Below are 19925 nucleotides of genomic sequence, written 5' to 3' on the forward strand. Positions count from 1 at the left end.
TTGACAGGTGCGATCATACCAGCACTAATGCACCGGATCCTATTAGAACTACGCAGTTAAGTGTGCTTGGGCCAGAGTAGTACTAGGATGGGAGACCTCTTGGGAAGTCCTCGTGTTGCACCCCTCCAATTTTATATCTCATTTAATTTTTTTCTATTTTTTATATCTCATCGTTTAACTAATTAGTTATTTACAAAATAAATCACTCGAAACTCGATTTGCTCGTATTTAAATTCAAATTCGAGGCGAAGTGCGATCAGGGGCAGCCTTTATATAAATAGAATGCGCAAGAATTCACGGGTGCGATGATACCAGCACTAATGCACCGGATCCCATCAGAACTCTGCAGCTAAGTGTGCTTGGGCGAGAGTAGTACTAGGATGGGTGACTTCCTTGGAAGCCTTCGTGTTGCACCCCTCTTATTTTTTATGTCATTTAAGTTTTTTCCTTTATTTTTTATATCTCATCGTTTAACTAATTAGTTATTTACGAAATAAATCACTCGAAATGCTATTTGGTCGTATTTAAATTCAAATCCGTGGCTCAGGTGCGATCAGGGGTAGCTTTTATATAAATAGAATGCGCAAGAATTGACCAGTGCGATCATACCAGCACTAATGCACCGGATCCCATCAAAACTCCGCAGGTCAGCGTGCTTGGGTGAGAGTAGTACTAGGTTGGGTGACTTGGTGAGAAGTCCTCGTGTTGCACCACTCCTATTTTATATCTCTTTTAATTTTTTTCCATTTTTTTTATACCTCATCGTTGAACTAATTAGTTATTTATGAAATAAATCACTCGAAACACTATTTGATCATATTTAAATTCAAATTCGGGGCTCAAGTGCGATCAGGGGTAGCTTTTATATAAATAGAATGCGCAAGGATTGACGGGTGCGATCATACTAGCACTAATGCACAGGATCCCATCAGAACTCTACAGTTAAGCGAGCTTGGGCGAGTGAGTTGTACTAGGATGGGTGACCCCCTGGGAAGTCCTCTTATTGTACCTCTCTTATTTTATAACTCATTTATTTTTTTTTCAATTTTTTTATATCTCATCGTTTAACTAATTAGGTATTTACGAAATAAATCAATCGACTATTTGGTCGTATTTAAATTCAAATTCAAGGCTCAAGTGCGATCAGGGGTAGCTTTTATATAAATAGAATGCGCAAGAATTGACGGGTGCGATCATACCAGCACTAATGCACCGGATCCCAGCAGAACTCTGCAGTTAAGCGAGCTTGGGCGAGAGTAGTACTAGGATAGGTGACTTGGTGAGAAGGCCTCTTGTTGCACCGCTCCTATTTTATATCTCATTTAATTGTTTTCCATTTTTTTATATCTCATCGTTTAACTAATTAGTTATTTACGAAATAAATAACTCGAAATTCTATTTGGTCATATTGAAATTGAAATTCGAGGCTTAAATGTGATAAATAGAATGCACAAGAATTGACGGGTGCAATCATACCAGCACTAATGCATCAGATCCCATCAGAACTCCGCAGTTAAGCGTTCTTGGGCGAGAGTAGTGCTAGGATGGGTGACCTCCTGGGAAGTCCTCGTGTTGCACCTCTTCTATTTTATATCTTATTTAATTTCTTTCCATTTTTTTTATATCTCATCGTTTAACTAATTAATTATTTACGAAATAAAACACTCGAAACGCTATTTGGTCGTATTTGAATTGAATTTCGAGGCTACGATAAGGGGTGGCCTTTATGTAAATAGAATGCACAAGAATTGACGGGCGCGATCATACCAGCACTAATGCATCAGATCCCATCAAAACTTCATAGTTAAGCGTGCTTGAGTGAGAGTAGTACTAGGATGGGTGACCTCCTGGGAAGTCCTTGTGTTGCACCCCTCCTATTTTATATCTCATTTAATTTCTTTCCATTTTTTTTATATCTCATCTTTTAACCAATTAGTTATTTATGAAATAAATCACTTGAAACGCTATTTGGTCATATATATATTCAAATTCGAGGCTCATGTGCGATCAGGGGTAGCCTTTATACAAGCAGAATGCACAAGAATTGACGGACGCGATCATACCAGCACTAATGCATCGGATCCCATCAGAACTCTGCAGTGAAGCATACCTGAGCGAGAGTAGTACTAGGATGGGTGACCTCCTGGGACTTCCTCGTGTTGCACCCCTCCTAATTTATATCTCATGTAATTTTTTTTTATATCTCATCGATTAACTATTTAGTTATTTACGAAATAAATCACTCGAAACGTTATTTAGTCAAATTTAAATTCAAATTCGAGGCGCAAGTGCGATAAGGGTAGCCTTTATATAAATAGAATGAGCAAGAATTGACGGGTGCAATCATGCCAGCACTAATGCACCGGATCTCATTAGAACTCCACAGTTAAGCCTGCTTAGGCGAGAGTAGTACTAGTGTGGGTGACCTCTTGGGAAGTCCTCGTGTTGCACCCCTCCTATTTTATATCTCATTTAATTTTTTTTATATCTCATCGTTTATCTAATTAGTTTTTTACGAAATAAATCACTCAAAATTTATTTGGTCGAATTTAAATTCAAATTCGAGGCGCAAGTGCGATAAGTGGTAGCCTTCATAAAAATAGAATGCGCCAGGCTTGGCGGTTGTTATCAAACCAGCATTAATGCACCCGATCCCATTAGAACTCTGCAGTTAAGCTTGCTTGGGTGAGAGTAGTACCATTATGGGTGACCTCCTGGGAAGTCCTCGTGTTGCACCCATCCTATTTTATATCTCATTAATTTTATATTTTTTTTAATATCTCATCGTTTAACTAATTAGTTATTTACGAAATAAATCACTCAAAACGTTATTTTGTCGAATTTAATATCAAATTCAATGTGCAAGTGCGATAAGGGGTAGCCTTTATATAAATAGAATGCGCAAGAATTGACGGGTGCGATCATACCAGCACTAATGCACCGGATCTCATCGGAACACCGCAGTGAAGCGTACTTAGGGGAGAGTAGTACTAGGATGGGTGACCTCGTGGGAAGTACTCGTGTTGCACCCCTCCTATTTTATATCTCATTAATTTTTTTTGTATCTCATCGTTTATCTAATTAGTTATTTACGAAATAAATCACTCGAAATTTATTTTTTCGAATTTAAATTCAAATTCGAGGCGCAAGTGCGATAAGTGGTAGCCTTTATATAAATAGAATGCGCAAGAATTGGTGGGTGGTATCAAAGCAGCGTTAATGCACCCAATCTGTAACACCCCGAACCCGAGCCCGTTGCCGGTGTCGGACACGAGGGGCTAACAAGCCAAACCCACTTATAGCACCGACCAATTTGACATTTCTAGGCAAGCTGGAAAACTGCGTCACTGTCGCCTTAAAAGGCATATCTCGAGTTACAAAACTCGGAAACTGATTCCATAAATTTTCCCTGAATTTAGACTCATATATACATCCCTGGATTTATTTCTAGAATTTTTGGTCGGGCCAATTGGTACAGTTTATTAGTTAAAGTCACCCATGTTACAGGGGTCGACTACACTGACCTTCGCGCGTTACAACTGGAATATCTCCCTGTACAAGGCTTCAATGCTGATGCCGTTTGTTTCTAATGAAACTAGACTCAAAAAGGAATCTGTACATATAAGGAATGACTTCTAATTCCTTCTGGATAATTTGTGGTAAATTTTCAAAGTCAAGACAGGAGATCCAGAAACCGTTCTGGCCCTGTCTCACGAGAACTTTAATATCTCTTAGTAAACTGATCATATGATCGTTTCGTTACTTTCATATGAAAATAGATCCATCAAGGTTCGTTTACATAATTTATTAACTATTTAATACCATTCCTACTATTTTAGTGATTTTCACATTCACGTCACTGCAGCTGGCAGCATCTGTTTTAAGGTAGGCCTTAGCTAAATTGTAGTCTCTATGGACCAACTATAGTCTTGTCATACATAGGTCCACTTATGATCATATTTAGCCATTCCAATGGCTGATCATGTGACTAACACCCCATTCCAATCCATAATCACATCATGAAACCATATATAATTACAAACCACAAATTGAATGGTCTAATGCCATACTCCACCTTTACGAGCCATTTTCGCATGGCCGTACACATATACATCACAAAGATACTTGAAAACAACCAAGGGTAGTCCTATACATGCCATATCCAAAATTCAACTAAAGGAGTACCAAAAGGGCTTTGATAGTGTGGTTGACTTCAACTTCGATGATCCCGAATCCGATCGCTAACGAGCAAAATCTATAAAACAGAGAGCCAAAGCAGCGGGTAAGCATTTTTATGCTTAGTAAGTCTCAAGTAATGAAATCGGCTTTGCCTAAAGCATTACATTCACATAGCCAAATGAATCACTTTATTAATACACATTCACATAATCGTACCTACTTCACACTTCATCAATATATACATTCACAAGATATCAACCCATTTCAAGAGCTGAAAATTCGTTAGTCGATTGAAGCGAATATTATTTCAAACGATCGACTTTTCCATTGCACATGTAAACATACCTTATCCTTTGGGCTTTTCGGCGTACTAATTGGATTTATTACAGCAACCAACGCCACCTTCAACCCAAGCTTCTTGAATACAACCGGATATAACCACACGCATACGAATGCCCTCGGGTCTTAGCCCGGATATAACGACTTGCACAAATGCCTTCGGGTATTAGCCCGGATATAACAACTTGCACAAATGCCTTCGGGTATTAGCCCGGATATAACAACTTGCACAAATGCCTTCGGGTATTAGCCCGGATATAATTACTAGCATAAATGTCTTGGGACTTAGCAGGGTATCATTCAATTGCTCATGCACACATAAATCAATAATCATTACACATCCATATTTCATTTTCGTTACTAAGGCTCGAACACAAACATATCACTAGCATAATTGCCTTGGGACTTAGCCCGGTACCATTCAAATACTCATACACACATATATCAATAATCATTACACATCCATATTTCATTTTCGTTACTAAGGCTCAAACACAAACATATCACTAGCATAATTGCCTTGGGACTTAGCCCGGTACCATTCAAATACTCATACACACATATGTCAATAATCATTACACATCCATATTTCATTTCACATAATTCAAGTAGGGTCATTACTCAAGACTTACCTCGGATGTTGTCGAACGGCTTCAACGGCTATTCGATCACTTTTCCTTTCCTTTATCCAATTGTGGCCCTCTAAGCTCTTGAGCTAATTCAAACAATTTCAACTTATTAAAGTCTCACTTGCTAGCCTTGGCGAATACACATATCATTGACCCAACATCACATAACTAAGCACTTTAGTCAATTTTCTTTAATTTCGCACACATTCGGCCTTAGCTCACATCAAGGTAGCCGATTACCTAATTCAAGAATAGGCATCATTATGCTTGCCTCTAACCGAATGCATGCACAACAATTCCCCTATTGTGGCGAATATGCATGTCCATGTTAGCCAATTTTATACTTCAAAACCGAAACATCATCACATATAAACATATATCAAAACACAAATTTTTACCTATCATGCAACAAGCAAAAATCGTACTTATGAGCATACCATGGCCGAATACATCACACACCATCCCCTTTCAATTTTCGGTCATGGTTAAACATAGAACTCCATGTCTTACTCAAGAATGCTAAGAGAAAATTCAAGAGTAGTCAATCCATCATTACATGCATCATCAACAAGCTTCATATTTAGCATGCAATGGCTTTAACACAATATCAACCTTGGCCAAATACCATTTCCATGGCATAACAAGGATTTGAACCATGGCTAACATGAACATCAAGTTAGCAACTAAAACATGCATGAATCTCATGACACAACCTCATACATACCTTAATCTTGATGCAAGTATAGCCAAATCTCCTTCTAGATCTCTTCTAAACCAAAAATGGAGAAAAATCCTCCCTTTTCCCTTAGTATTTTCAGCCAAAGAATTGAGAATGGATGAACAAATTTTTCTCCTTTCTTTTCCTCTACTCACGGCAACAAGGGGCATCCATCCATTTTTTTGTCAACCTTTTCTTTAATGCTAACACATTATTTAATTGCTCCCAACATGCCTCACTAGCCCAACATGTTGGAAACATGTTTTCCTTGCCCATCACATCCATCTTGGCCGCCACTATAGAATAATTTGGGCAATTTTGACATGCAAGTCCACCTTTGTGTCAACATGCACAAATAAGCCATTACAAATTAGCCTATCATTTTTTACCATGTTTCACCTTGATCCCTATTTAATAATTTCTCATACATTTGGTAAAATTAGAGAATGAAACTTCCACATATTCATGCACACACATAGTAAGCATAAAATATAACAATTAATTATTTTTATGCCTCGGTTTTGTGGTCCCGAAACCACATTCCGACTAGGGTCGTTTTAGGCTGTCACAACTCTCCCCACTTAAGAAATTTTCGTCCCCAGAAAATCTTACCGTAAATAGGGTTGGGTATCGCTCTTTCATAGAGTTCTCGGTTTCCCAAGTAGCTTCTTCTATCCGTGTTTGAGCCATAACACTTTCACTAGCGGAACCCGCTTGTTTATAACTCTTTCACTTCACGTGCTAGGATACGAATCGGTTCTTCCTCATAACTCATATTGGCTTGAATTTCAACCTCGATGGACTAATCACGTGTAACGGATCAGATCTATATCGTCAAGCATCGAAACATGAAAGACGTCGTGAATCTTTTCGAGTTCGGGGCAAAATCAATCGACACGCAATCGGGCCAACTCGTTCGGAGATTTCAGACGCCTAATGAACCTCGGACTCAATTTGCCTTTACGGCCAAATCGAGTATCTTTTCCAAAGCGAAACCTTAAGAAACACTTTATCTCCCACCGATACTTGATGTCTTTTCGTTTGAGATCGCGTCGACTTTCGACGATTGAGGCTATCTTCGACTTTCACTTTCATTGACATCTTTAATCAAATCCACCGAAAATTTTGCTTTCACCGAGCTCGGTCCAAAACAATGGTGTACGGCATTTACGCTCGCATACAAGGCCTCGTAAGGTGCCATCTTAATACTTGATTGAAAACTATTGCTGTAAGCGAATTCAATCAAAGGCAAATACCGTTCCATGAACCATCGAACTCGAGGATGCAACATCTCAACATATCCTCAAGTATTTGAATTATCCGCTCGGATTGACCGTCGGTTTGGGGGTGAAAGGCGGTCTTTGAAATGCAACTTGGTACCCAAAGCTTCTTGCAACTTCTTCCAAAATCGCGAGGTAAATCTCGGATCTCTATCCGACACGATGGAAATAGGTACCCCGTGTAATCTCACAATTTGAGAAACGTACAATTCGACTTGTTTGTCCATTGAAAAATCCATACGTACGGGGACAAAGTGAGCCGACTTAGTCAATCTATCTACCACGACCCAAATCGTATCCTTCTTACTCGCTGACAACGGCAGTCCGGATACAAAGTCCATTGTGACTCGATCCCATTTCCACTCGGGTATCGTGATCGGCTGAAGTAATCCTAAAGGCACTTGATGTTCCGCTTTCACTTGTTGACATATTAAACATCTCGAAACAAAGTCGGAGATGTCCCGTTTCATACCATGCCACCAAAATCGACGTTTCAAGTCGTTGTACATCTTCGTACTCCCCGTGTGGATTGCCATTCGGCTACAATGGGATTCGTTCAGAATTATCGAAATAAGTTCCAAATTCTTTGGAACACACAGAAGACTTCTGAACCTCAAACAATCGTCATCATCAATTTGGAACTCCGATTCCTTGTTCGGAACACACTCAGCCAACGCCTTTGTCGCATATTTAAGTCTCTTTGAGTCATCAAATATTTGAGACTTTTGTGATCCGAATACACATGGCACTTCTCACCAAATAAGTAATGTCGCCATATCTTTAAGGCGAATACGATGGCAGCCAATTCGAGATCATGGGTCGGATAATTTTTCTCATGTGGCTTTAATTGTCTCGACGCATAAGCCACAACTCGCCCTCTTGCATCAATACGCAACCCAACCCAAGTAGGGATGCGTCACTATAAATGACAAACTCTTTGCACGATTCGTGTTGCACTAGAATTGGAGCTTCATCAAATAAATTTTCGTTGATCGAAGCTTTTCGACATTTCTCCGTCCATTCGAACTTAACATCCTTTTGGAGTAAGCCGTCATTGGTGTGGCTATCGTCGAGAAACCTTTTACATATCGTCGGTAATAATAAGCAAGTCCCAAAAAGCCCGAACCTCAGTAATATTTCTCGGAGGCTTCCTTGATTGATCGAACAATTCATCGACACGTGATAGCGGATATTTGTTCTTTATTGTCACTTTATTAAAGCGGCGATAGTCGATGCACACCTCATGGTTCCGTCCTTCTTTTCACAAACAACACCGACGCACTTTTAAGGTGAAAAACTTCGGACGAGCAAAACCTCTATCCACCAATTCTTGCAACCGAGCTTTCAACTCCTTTAATTCCGTTGGTGCCATACGATGCGGAGCTATCGAAGTTGGAGTGGTACCGGTACCAATTCGATGCCAACTCTATTTCCCGCGGTGGTAAACCCGACAATTCTTGAGGAAAACATCCGGTATTCACAAACCAGCGCGCAGATTCGGGTTTCTTTTTGACTCCTTATCATCGAGCACATACGCAAGGTATGCTTCGCACCCTTTCTTACATATTTCGGGCCAACATTGCGATATTACGGTGGCAACCCTTTAAGTCCGTAGACTCAACCGAATTATCTCGTTATTCGCGCACCTCAGATCAATAGTCTTGCTTTTTGCAATTTACAACCGCATCGTGCATGGTCAACCAATCCAAACCAAGAATAACGTCGAATTAATCGAACGGCAAAAGCATCAAGTCCGGAAAACAAGAACCTCGGAATACTAGGGACTTTTCTTACACACTTTGTTGACAAGCACGTAATGACCCAAGGGTTTGACACCGAATTACGAACTCGAGAGACTCAATAGGCAAAGTCTTCTTTGGATGTTAAGGTTTCGCATATATAAGAGTGAGTAGAACCGGGGTCAATCAAAGCAATCACATTAGTATCAAAGAGAGTGAAAGTACCTGTAATAACATCCGGTGAGGCAGCATCCTCACGTCTTGGCGTATGGCATAAGTCCTAGCAGAGCACGAGCCTCAGATCGATGGTGGCATCTCTAGATCCTCTCGACCGCCACTAGTATTGCCCGTGTTTCTAAACGGCCTACCTCGAATTGTGGTAGCGCCGGGTTCCCACTTTGATTTACGTTTTGTTCGAGATAAGCTCGGGCAATCTTTAATGAAATGATCGATGATCCGCACTTGTAACAGGCGGTCACGGAATCTACAACTTCTAGAATGCCATTTGCCACAATATTGGCACTGTTACATCTCGACGATCATTGCCAACACCGGCAATCGAAGTGACTCAGCGTGCCCATAGGGGGTCGATCGCGGTCTCGTCTAGAAAAGCCGAAGTGTCTCTAGACCGGCCTAAGCCATCTCTAAATTTCTTTGATGATGTGGGAAGGGCTTCCCAAGACCTCTTCTGAAACTCCCTTGCTCCCACTTGACTTTTCTTTTCTCCATCTTGAGCTCCTCGGCTTTGCACGCCGCTCGACAAGAGCCACAAACTCTCGGATTTCCAAAATGCCAACATACGACTTTATATCATCATTCAGTCCATCTTGAGCGTTTACACATCACGACTTCGAAGAAATGCATTCGCGCGCACTGCTAAGCCTCACAAATTTTCGTTCGAGTCGGAACCGACATGGAACCTTATTTAAGTTCAAGAAATTCCTTCCATTTTGATCCATAAATCTCTGGTCGATATACTTCTTTGAACTCGGTTAGAAAGAACTCCCAAGTTACTTGCTCTCTAGGCACAATGAAGTCGAGTACTCCACCAAGAGGCGTAATCGCGTAGCAAGGAGATAGTACACTTTAAGCATTCATCGAGTGTACAAGATAGCTCATCGAGCACCGGATAGTGTTGTCCAACCAAAATTCAGCTTGCTCGGCATCGTCGCCATCCGTAACTTCAAATTCAATAGCCCCATGATTTGAATTCATCGAATGGGGCTTACTTGGCCTTACTTGGTCGGTTCTGGGAGGTATTATAGGTGCGGGGTTGCATTAGTCGGGAATGGAGGTTGTGGAACAGTAGTGTTAGTTCGAATGTATTGGTTGAACCAATCATTCATCACGCTATAAAAGGCTTGCTTAGCCTCATCATTCGGATTGCTAGCAATAGGTTGAGAGTCCGCCGCTGTCCCTTGTCTGGGAGCAGCGCCACACTCTCCACATCATCAGCTATTGCTCGGTTGGGATCGGGATCCATTACAAATAATTAAACACAAATTCAAAATATCGTAAATCACCACACTATCAATTTATCACTATATGGCATGTATAGCTAGACCCAAACGTATCACGATAGTCCTAGAATCGACTAAACCGTGCTCGATACCAATAAAATTGTAACACCCGAACCCGAGCCCGCTGTCGGTGTGGGACACGAGGGGTTAACAAGCCAAACCCACTTATAGCACCGACCAATTTGACATTTCCAGGCAAGCTGGAAAACTGCGTCACTGTAATAAGCCTTAAAAGGCATATCTCGAGTTACAAAACTCGGAAACTGATTCCGTAAATTTTCCTGAATTTAGACTCATATATACATCCCTGGATTTATTTCTAGAATTTTGGTTGGGCCAATTGGTACAGTTTATTAGTTAAAGTCACCCATGTTACAGGGGTCGACTACACTGACCTTCGCGCGTTACAACTGGAATATCTCCCTGTACAAGGCTTCAATGCTGATGCCGTTTGTTTCTAATGAAACTAGACTCAAAAAGGAATCTGTACATATAAGGAATGACTTCTAATTCCTTCTGGATATTTGTGGTAAATTTTCAAAGTCAAGACAGGAGATCCAGAAACCGTTCTGGCCCTGTCTCACGAGAACTTTAATATCTCTTAGTAAACTGATCATATGATCGTTTCGTTACTTTCATATGAAAATAGATCCATCAAGGTTCGTTTACATAATTTATTAACTATTTAATACCATTCCTACTATTTTTAGTGATTTTTCACATTCACGTCACTGCAGCTGGCAGCATCTATTTTAAGGTAGGCCTTACCTAAATTGTAGTCTCTATGGACCAACTATAGTCTTGTCATACATAGGTCCACTTATGATCATATTTAGCCATTCCAATGGCTGATCATGTGACTAACACCCCATTCCAATCCATAATCACATCATGAAACCATATATAATTACAAACCACAAATTGAATGGTCTAATGCCATACTCCACCTTCTGAGCCATTTTCGCATGGCCGTACACATATACATCACAAAGATACTTGAAAACAACCAAGGGTAGTCCTATACATGCCATATCCAAAATTCAACTAAAGGAGTACCAAAGGGCTTTGATAGTGTGGTTGACTTCAACTTCGATGATCCCGAATCCGATCGCTAACGAGCAAAATCTATAAAACAGAGAGCCAAAGCAACGGGTAAGCATTTTATGCTTAGTAAGTCTCAAGTAATGAAATCGGCTTTGCCTAAAGCATTACATTCACATAGCCAAATGAATCACTTTATTAATACACATTCACATAATCGTACCTACTTCACACTTCATCAATATATACATTCACAAGATATCAACCCATTTCAAGAGCTGAAAATTAGTTAGTCGATTGAGCGAATATTATTTCAAACGTATCGACTTTTCCATTGCACATGTAAACATACCTTATCCTTTGGGCTTTTCGAGCGTACTAATTGGATTTATTACAGCAACCAACGCTCACCTTCAACCCAAGCTTCTTCGGAATACAACCGGATATAACCACACGCACGAATGCCCTCGGGTCTTAGCCCGGATATAACGACTTGCACAAATGCCTTCGGGTATTAGCCCGGATATAACAACTTGTACAAATGCCTTCGGGTATTAGCCCGGATATAACAACTTGCACAAATGCCTTCGGGTATTAGCCCGGATATAATTACTAGCATAAATGTCTTCGGGACTTAGCCCGGGTATCATTCAATTGCTCATGCACACATAAATCAATAATCATTACACATCCATATTTCATTTTCGTTACTAAGGCTCGAACACAAACATATCACTAGCATAATTGCCTTCGGGACTTAGCCCGGGTACCATTCAAATACTCATACACACATATATCAATAATCATTACACATCCATATTTCATTTTCGTTACTAAGGCTCAAACACAAACATATCACTAGCATAATTGCCTTGGGACTTAGCAGGGTATCATTCAAATACTCATACACACATATGTCAATAATCATTACACATCCATATTTCATTTCACATAATTCAAGTAGGGTCATTACTCGAAGACTTACCTCGGATGTTGTCGAACGGCTTCAACGGCTATTCGATCACTTTTTCCTTTCCTTTATCCAATTGTGGCCCTCTAAGCTCTTGAGCTAATTCAAACAATTTAAACTTATTAAAGTCTCACTTGCTAGCCTTGGCCGAATACACATATCATTGACCCAACATCACATAACTAAGCACTTTAGTCAATTTTCTTTAATTTCGCACACATTCGGCCTTAGCTCACATCAAGGTAGCCGATTACCTAATTCAAGAATAGGCATCATTATGCTTGCCTCTAACCGAATGCATGCACAACAATTCCCCTATTGTGGCCGAATATGCATGTCCATGTTAGCCAATTTTATACTTCAAAACCGAAACATCATCACATATAAACATATATCAAAACACAAATTTTTACCTATCATGCAACAAGCAAAAATCACACTTATGAGCATACCATGGCCGAATACATCACACACCATCCCCTTTCAATTTTCGGTCATGGTTAAACATAGAACTCCATGTCTTACTCAAGAATGCTAAGAGAAAATTCAAGAGTAGTCAATCCATCATTACATGCATCATCAGCAAGCTTCATATTTAGCATGCAATGGCTTTAACACAATATCAACCTTGGCCAAATACCATTTCCATGGCATAACAAGGATTTGAACCATGGCTAACATGAACATCAAGTTAGCAACTAAAACATGCATGAATCTCATGACACAACCTCATACATACCTTAATCTTGATGCAAGTATAGCCAAATCTCCTTCTAGATCTCTTCTAAACCAAAAATGGAGCAAAAATCCTCCTTTTTCCTTAGTATTTTCAGCCAAAGAATTGAGAATGGATGAACAAATTTTCTCCTTTCTTTTCCTCTACTCACGGCAACAAGGGGCATCCATCCATTTTTTTGTCAACCTTTTCTTTAATGCTAACACATTATTTAATTGCTCCCAACATGCCTCACTAACCCAACATGTTGGAAACATGTTTTCCTTTGCCCATCACATCCATCTTGGCCGCCACTATAGAATAATTTGGGCAATTTTGACATGCAAGTCCACCTTTGTGTCAACATGCACAAATAAGCCATTACAAATTAGCCTATCATTTTTTACCATGTTTCACCTTGATCCCTATTTAATAATTTCTCATACATTTGGTAAAATTAGAGAATGAAACTTCCACATATTCATGCACACACATAGTAAGCATAAAATATAACAATTAATTATTTTTATGCCTCGGTTTTGTGGTCCCGAAACCACATTCCGACTAGGGTCGTTTTAGGGCTGTCACACGATCCCATCAGAACTCTGCAGTCAAGCGTGCTTGGGCGATAGTAGTACTAGGATAGGTGACCTCCGGGGAAGTCCTCGTGTTGCACTTATCCTATTTTATATCTCATTATTTAACTAATTAGTTATTCAAGAAATAAATCACTCGAAACGTTATTTGGTCGCATATATATTCAAATTCGAGGCTCAAGTACGATCAGGGGTAGCCTTTATACAAGCAGAATGCGCAAGAATTGACGGGCGCGATCGTACCAGTACTAATGCATCGGATCCCATCAGAACTCTGCAGTTAAGCGTACCTGGGCGAGAGTAGTACTGGGATGGGTGACCTCCTGGGAATTCCTCGTGTTGCACCCTCCTAATTTATATCTCAAGTAATTTTTTTTATATCTCATCGTTTAACTATTTAGTTATTTACGAAATAAATCACTCGAAACGTTATTTAGTCGAATTTAAATTCAAATTCGAGGCGCAAGGGCGATAAGGGGTAGCCTTTATATAAATAGAATGAGCAAGAAATGACGGGTGCAATCATGCCAGCACTAATGCACCGGATCTCATTAGAACTCCACAGTTAAGCCTGCTTAGGCGAGAGTAGTACTAGTGTGGGTGACCTCTTGGGAAGTCCTGGTGTTGCACCCCTCCTATTTTATATCTCATTTAATTTTTTTTATATCTCATCATTTATCTAATTAGCTTTTTATGAAATAAATCACTCGAAATTTATTTGGTCGAATTTAAATTCAAATTCGAGGCGCAAGTGCGATAAGTGGTAGCCTTTATAAAAATAGAATGTGCCAGGATTGGCGGGTGTTATCAAACCAGCATTAATGCACCCGATCCCATTAGAACTCTGCAGTTACGCGTGCTTGGGTGAGAGTAGTACCATGATGGGTGACTTCCTTGGAAGTCCTCGTGTTGCACCCATCCTATTTTATATCTCATTGATTTTATATTTTTTTAATATCTCATCGTTTAACTATTTAGTTATTTACGAAATAAATCACTCAAAACGTTATTTTGTCGAATTTAAATTTAAATTCGATGTGCAAGTGCAATAAGGGGTAGCCTTTATATAAATAGAATGCGCAAGAATTGACGGGTGCGATCATACCAGCGCTAATGCACTGGATCTCATCAAAACACCGCAGTGAAGCGTGCTTAGGCGAGAGTAGTACTAGGATGGGTGACCTTTTGGGAAGTACTCGTGTTGCACCCCTCCTATTTTATATCTCATTAATTTTTTTTTGTATCTCATCATTTATCTAATTAGTTATTTATGACATAAATCACTCAAAATTTATTTTGTCGAATTTAAATTCAAATTCGAGGCTTAAGTGCAATAAGTGGTAGCCATTATATAAATAGAATGCGCAAGAATTGGTGGGTGCTATCAAAGCAGCGTTAATGCACCCAATCCCATCAGAACTCTGCAGTCAAGCGTGCTTGGGCGAGAGTAGTACTAGGATGGGTGACCTCCGGGGAAGTCCTCGTGTTGCACCCATCCTATTTTATATCTCATTATTTAACTAATTAGTTATTCACGAAATAAATCACCCGAAACGCTATTTGGTCGAATTTAAATTCAGATTCGAGGCACAAGTGCGATAAGGGGTAGCCTTTATATAAATAGAATGCGGAAGAATTGACGGGTGCGGCCATGCTAGTACTAATGTACCGGATCGTATCAGAACCCCACAGTTAAGCGTGCTTGAGCGAGAGAAGTATTAGGATGCGTGACCTCTTGGGAAGTCCTCGTGTTGCACTCCTCCTATTTTATATCTCATTAATTGTTTTTTATATCTAATTGTTTAACTAATTAGTTATTTAAGAAATAAATCACTCGAAATGTTATTTGGTCGAATTTATATTCAAATTCGGGGCGCAAGTGCGATAAGGGGCGCAAGTGCGATAAGGGGTAGCCTTTATATAAATAGAATACGCAAGAAATGATGGGTGCAATCATACCAGCACTGTCGAAACCATTTTTAAATCGAGTTTTGGAAAATGGGAATCGACTTTAAGTAAAACGAAAACGGGGGTCGCCACCAATCTTTTTAGGTGTGATTGGATCACCTTATAAAATGTTTTGTTTTAAAACATTAATTTTGGTCTACGAAAGTCGAGAAAACAGATTCGGGAGTCAGTTACGTACGAGGAAGGGTTAGAACCCTCATAACGCCCAAAAACTGGTACGTAATTGATTATCAAGTGTCTTTAATGTCGGAAATTTGAAAGTTTTAAGATGCAAACCTCTTTTAATTAGAATGTCTCAATTTTGAAAATGAAGGCTTACTTATTTCAAACGAGTCAAAACATCACATCCAGTAAGTTAGGACGCAACATTTTAAAACCTTCGAAACTAAGCTCGTCTTTCAAAAATTTCTATCTCGAAACAACAAAACGCCATATCCAGTAAGTTAGGACACTATGTTTTGAAATCTCGAAATAATTGTTTAAGTTTTGAAAATTCAAAATCACTTAGAAGGGTGCTTGACTATTCGAATTCAACGAGAAAAGTCGTAGCCCAGTAAGTTAGGGCACTACCTTTCTCGAAGTTTCCAAACATCAAGCATTGCCTTTTATTTTTTTTAAAAAAACCTTGGAATATTATTTTAAATGACGTTTTAAGATGACATATTAATGCATCATGAAGCATAGATTTACAAAATATTCTAACATTTCCATACAAACATAAATAATATCATTAAGACAAAACTAAATAACATGAACATACGTTTAATGAAAAAAAATCATACTAGGGTAAATATAAGATAATAAACAAATAAAAACATGAGTGAACTAAAAGAAAAACATAATACATGCAAAAATTATACAACAATATATATCATAAAATAGCACAAAAAGAAATAATTAAACATAGCATATAAAAAAATGAAACTATGCTAAATAAGATAAATGACATACACTAAAAAATGAATAAATAGAACATTTACAAATTATAAAAATATAATGCAATAGTTCAAAATACATGAAATGATAATATAATATATATACATGCATAGAAAATATTTATTTGAAAATAAACTATATAAAAAGGTTAAATATTATAATATATAAAATACATAATCAAATGCATAAAAGATAGAAATAAATATATATATATTTGAAAAATGAAGAAATTAAAATAAAAAAAGGTTGAAAAACTAAGATAGACGAAGAATAAAATAAGAACAAACCACAGAGAGTAAGAACGCAAGAGAGAGAGAAATTTGAGTAAATGCTCTCAAGAATTTTTATTGCTTCCCAAAACTCAAGTGATTTACAATGAAGGGAGAGGCCTCTATTTATAGTTGAGCCTCCCCGAATCCAACGGTACAGATCAATTACATCAACGGTTAAGATTAAAGGATATCTACAAATTAAATCTCCAAGATTACAAGATCATATCTTCAAGATTGCATATCATATCTAAGATTGCATATCATATCTAAGATTGCATATCATATCAAAGATCGCATATCCTTAAAGGTTATATTTCCATATGAGTCAAGCTCAAAGATGGACCTTCAATCTTTCCAAGTAATGCGCCATTTCGATTGGGCCAAATTATATGTTTGTAATTTTGTACTGGACTTGGACTTTTTTTTTTTGAAATTATTTTTGGGCCCGGGTAAATTTGAGTGTCTGCAAGCACTAATGCGCCGGATCTCATTAGAACTCCGCAGTTAAGTGTGCTTAGGCGAGAGTAGTACTAGCATAGGTGACCTCTTGGGAAGTCCTCGTGTTGCACCCCTCCTATTTTATATCTCATTTATTTTTTTATATCTCATCGTTTATCTAATTAGTTATTTACGAAATAAATCACTCCAAATTTATTTGGTCGAATTTAAATTCAAATTCGAGGCGCAAGTGCGATAAGGGGTAGCCTTTACATAAATAGCATGCGCAAGAATTGACGGGTGCGATCATACCAGCACTAATGCACCGGATCCCATCAGAACTCCGCAGTTGAGCGTGCTTGGGCGAGAGTAGTACTAGGATGGGTGACCTCTTAGGAAGTCCTCTTGTTGCACCCCTCCAATTTTATATCTCATTTAATTTTTTTCCTTTTTTTTTATATCTCATTGTTTAACTAATTAGTTATTTATGAAATAAATCACTTGAAAAGTTATTTGGTCGAATTTAAATTCAAATTCGATGCGCAAGTGCGATAAGGGGTAGCCTTTATATAAACAGAATGTGCAAGAATTGATGGGTGCGATCATACCAGCACTAATGCACCGGATCCCATCAGAACTCTGCAGGTAAGCGTGCTTGGGCGAGAGTAGTACTAGGATGCGTGACCTCCTGCGAATTCGTCGTGTTGCATACCTCCTATTTTATATCTCATTTGATTTTTTTTTCCTTTTTTTTTATATCTCATCATTTAACTAATAAGTTATTTACGAAATAAATCACTTGAAATGTTATTTTCGCATATTTAAATTCCAGTTCAAGGCGCAAGTGTGATAAGGGGTAGCCTTTATATAAATAGAATATGCAAGAATTGACGGGTGCGATCATACCAGCACTAATGCACCGGATCCCATCAGAACTCTGCAGTTAAGCGTACCTGGGCGAGAGTAGTACTAGGATGGTTGACCTCCTGGGAATTCCTCATGTTGCACCCCTTTTATTTTATATCTCATGTTATTTCTTTTATATCTAATCATTTAACTAATTAGTTATTTACGAAATAAATCACTCGAAACGTTATTTAGTCGAATTTAAATTCAAATTCGAGGAGCAAGTGCGATAAGGGGTAGCCTTTATATAAATAGAATGCGCAAGAAATATGGGTGCTATCATACCAGCACTAATGCACCGGATCTCATCAGAACTCGTAATTAAGCGTGCTTAAGCGAGAGTAGTACTAGGATGGGTGACTTCTTGGGAAGTACTCGTGTTGCACCCCTCCAATTTTATATCTCATTTATTTCTTTTTTGTATCTCATCGTTTATCTAATTAGTTATTTACGAAATAATTCACTTGAAATTTATTTGGTCGAATTTAAATTCAAATTCGAGGCGCAAGTGCGATAAGGGGTAGCCTTTATATAAATAGAATGCGCAAGAATTGACAGGTGCGATCATACCAGCACTAATGCACTGAATCCTGTCAGATCTCCGCAGTTAAGCGTGCTTGGGCGAGGGTAGTACTAGGATAGGTGACTTCCTGGGAAGTCCTCGTATTGCACCCCTCCTATTTTATATATCATTTAATTTTTTTTGTATCTCATCGTTTATCTAATTAGTTATTTACGAAATAAATCACTCGAAACGTTATTTAGTCGAATTTAAATTTAAATTCGAGGCGCAAGTGCGATAAGGGGTAGCGTTTATATAAATAGAATGCACAAGAATTGGCGGGTGCTATCAAACTAGCATTAATGCACCCGATCCCATCAGAACTCCGCGGTTAAGCGTGCTTGGGCGAGAGTAGTACTAGGATTGGTGACCTTTTGGGAAGTCCTCGTGTTGCATCCCTCTTATTTTATATCTCATTTAATTGTTTTCTTTTTTTTATAACTCATCGCTTAACTAATTAGTTATTTACGAAATAAATCACTTGAAACATTATTTGGTCGTATTTAAATTCAAATTCGAGGCACAAGTGCTATAAGGGGTAGCCTTTATATAAATAGAATGCGCAAGAATTGACGGGTGCGATCATCCCAGCACCAATGCACCGGATCCCAACAGAACTCCGTAGTTAACCGTCCTTGGGCGAGAGTAGTACTAGGATGGGTGACCGCCTGGGAAGTCCTCGTGATGCACCCATCCTATTTTATATCTCAGTTATTTTATTTTATTTTTAATATCTCATTGTTTATCTAATTAGTTATTCACGAAATAAATCACTCGAAACGTTGTTTGGTTGAATTTAAATTCAGATTCGAAGAGCAAGTGCGAAAAGGAGTATCCTTTATATAAATATAATGCGGAAGAATTGACGGGTGTGATCATTCCAGCACTAATGCACCGGATCGCATCAGAACCCTACAGTTAAGGGTGCTTGAGCGAGAGAAGTATTAGGATGGGTCACTTCCGGGGAAGTCCTCGTGTTGCACCCCTCCTATTTTATATCTCATTTAATTTTTTTACATCTAATCGTTTAACTAATTAGCTATTTATGAAATAAATCACTCGAAAAGTTATTTGGTCGAATTTAAATTCAAATTCGAGGCGCAAGTGCCATAAGGGG

The 19925-nt window shown here is 38.7% G+C and overlaps 12 non-coding genes and 14 pseudogenes across 12 annotated transcripts; all 26 read left to right on the top strand.

Moving 5' to 3' along the window:
- The first annotated feature begins 5 nt into the window (after positions 1–5).
- LOC128287861 (5S ribosomal RNA) lies at positions 6–124 on the top strand. The gene has a single exon (XR_008278563.1). It is a non-coding gene; the product is annotated as a 5S ribosomal RNA (ribosomal RNA).
- Positions 125–298: 174 nt separating this feature from the next.
- LOC128287807 (5S ribosomal RNA) lies at positions 299–417 on the top strand. The gene has a single exon (XR_008278509.1). It is a non-coding gene; the product is annotated as a 5S ribosomal RNA (ribosomal RNA).
- Positions 418–595: 178 nt separating this feature from the next.
- LOC128288008 (5S ribosomal RNA) lies at positions 596–714 on the top strand (annotated as a pseudogene).
- Positions 715–891: 177 nt separating this feature from the next.
- On the top strand, positions 892–1012 carry LOC128288012 (5S ribosomal RNA; annotated as a pseudogene).
- A 173-nt stretch (positions 1013–1185) lies between these two features.
- Positions 1186–1304, top strand: LOC128287958 (5S ribosomal RNA; annotated as a pseudogene).
- Positions 1305–1462: 158 nt separating this feature from the next.
- On the top strand, positions 1463–1581 carry LOC128287813 (5S ribosomal RNA). The gene has a single exon (XR_008278515.1). It is a non-coding gene; the product is annotated as a 5S ribosomal RNA (ribosomal RNA).
- A 172-nt stretch (positions 1582–1753) lies between these two features.
- LOC128288004 (5S ribosomal RNA) lies at positions 1754–1872 on the top strand (annotated as a pseudogene).
- A 177-nt stretch (positions 1873–2049) lies between these two features.
- Positions 2050–2168, top strand: LOC128288038 (5S ribosomal RNA; annotated as a pseudogene).
- A 167-nt stretch (positions 2169–2335) lies between these two features.
- LOC128287859 (5S ribosomal RNA) lies at positions 2336–2454 on the top strand. Its single transcript, XR_008278561.1, has one exon. It is a non-coding gene; the product is annotated as a 5S ribosomal RNA (ribosomal RNA).
- Positions 2455–2620: 166 nt separating this feature from the next.
- Positions 2621–2739, top strand: LOC128287959 (5S ribosomal RNA; annotated as a pseudogene).
- A 174-nt stretch (positions 2740–2913) lies between these two features.
- Positions 2914–3032, top strand: LOC128287962 (5S ribosomal RNA; annotated as a pseudogene).
- A 10923-nt stretch (positions 3033–13955) lies between these two features.
- Positions 13956–14074, top strand: LOC128287796 (5S ribosomal RNA). The gene has a single exon (XR_008278498.1). It is a non-coding gene; the product is annotated as a 5S ribosomal RNA (ribosomal RNA).
- Positions 14075–14240: 166 nt separating this feature from the next.
- LOC128287935 (5S ribosomal RNA) lies at positions 14241–14359 on the top strand. Its single transcript, XR_008278637.1, has one exon. It is a non-coding gene; the product is annotated as a 5S ribosomal RNA (ribosomal RNA).
- Positions 14360–14525: 166 nt separating this feature from the next.
- Positions 14526–14644, top strand: LOC128288016 (5S ribosomal RNA; annotated as a pseudogene).
- Positions 14645–14817: 173 nt separating this feature from the next.
- On the top strand, positions 14818–14936 carry LOC128287931 (5S ribosomal RNA). The gene has a single exon (XR_008278633.1). It is a non-coding gene; the product is annotated as a 5S ribosomal RNA (ribosomal RNA).
- A 166-nt stretch (positions 14937–15102) lies between these two features.
- Positions 15103–15221, top strand: LOC128288003 (5S ribosomal RNA; annotated as a pseudogene).
- Positions 15222–15367: 146 nt separating this feature from the next.
- On the top strand, positions 15368–15486 carry LOC128288133 (5S ribosomal RNA; annotated as a pseudogene).
- A 1871-nt stretch (positions 15487–17357) lies between these two features.
- Positions 17358–17474, top strand: LOC128288109 (5S ribosomal RNA; annotated as a pseudogene).
- Positions 17475–17638: 164 nt separating this feature from the next.
- On the top strand, positions 17639–17757 carry LOC128287784 (5S ribosomal RNA). Its single transcript, XR_008278486.1, has one exon. It is a non-coding gene; the product is annotated as a 5S ribosomal RNA (ribosomal RNA).
- Positions 17758–17934: 177 nt separating this feature from the next.
- Positions 17935–18053, top strand: LOC128287880 (5S ribosomal RNA). Its single transcript, XR_008278582.1, has one exon. It is a non-coding gene; the product is annotated as a 5S ribosomal RNA (ribosomal RNA).
- A 179-nt stretch (positions 18054–18232) lies between these two features.
- LOC128287800 (5S ribosomal RNA) lies at positions 18233–18351 on the top strand. The gene has a single exon (XR_008278502.1). It is a non-coding gene; the product is annotated as a 5S ribosomal RNA (ribosomal RNA).
- Positions 18352–18517: 166 nt separating this feature from the next.
- LOC128288049 (5S ribosomal RNA) lies at positions 18518–18635 on the top strand (annotated as a pseudogene).
- A 167-nt stretch (positions 18636–18802) lies between these two features.
- LOC128287812 (5S ribosomal RNA) lies at positions 18803–18921 on the top strand. The gene has a single exon (XR_008278514.1). It is a non-coding gene; the product is annotated as a 5S ribosomal RNA (ribosomal RNA).
- Positions 18922–19088: 167 nt separating this feature from the next.
- Positions 19089–19207, top strand: LOC128287969 (5S ribosomal RNA; annotated as a pseudogene).
- Positions 19208–19382: 175 nt separating this feature from the next.
- On the top strand, positions 19383–19501 carry LOC128287865 (5S ribosomal RNA). The gene has a single exon (XR_008278567.1). It is a non-coding gene; the product is annotated as a 5S ribosomal RNA (ribosomal RNA).
- Positions 19502–19675: 174 nt separating this feature from the next.
- LOC128288070 (5S ribosomal RNA) lies at positions 19676–19794 on the top strand (annotated as a pseudogene).
- The last annotated feature ends 131 nt before the right edge of the window (positions 19795–19925 follow it).

Source organism: Gossypium arboreum, unplaced genomic scaffold, assembly GCF_025698485.1.
Source record: "Gossypium arboreum isolate Shixiya-1 unplaced genomic scaffold, ASM2569848v2 Contig00169, whole genome shotgun sequence".
NCBI lineage: Eukaryota > Viridiplantae > Streptophyta > Magnoliopsida > Malvales > Malvaceae > Gossypium > Gossypium arboreum.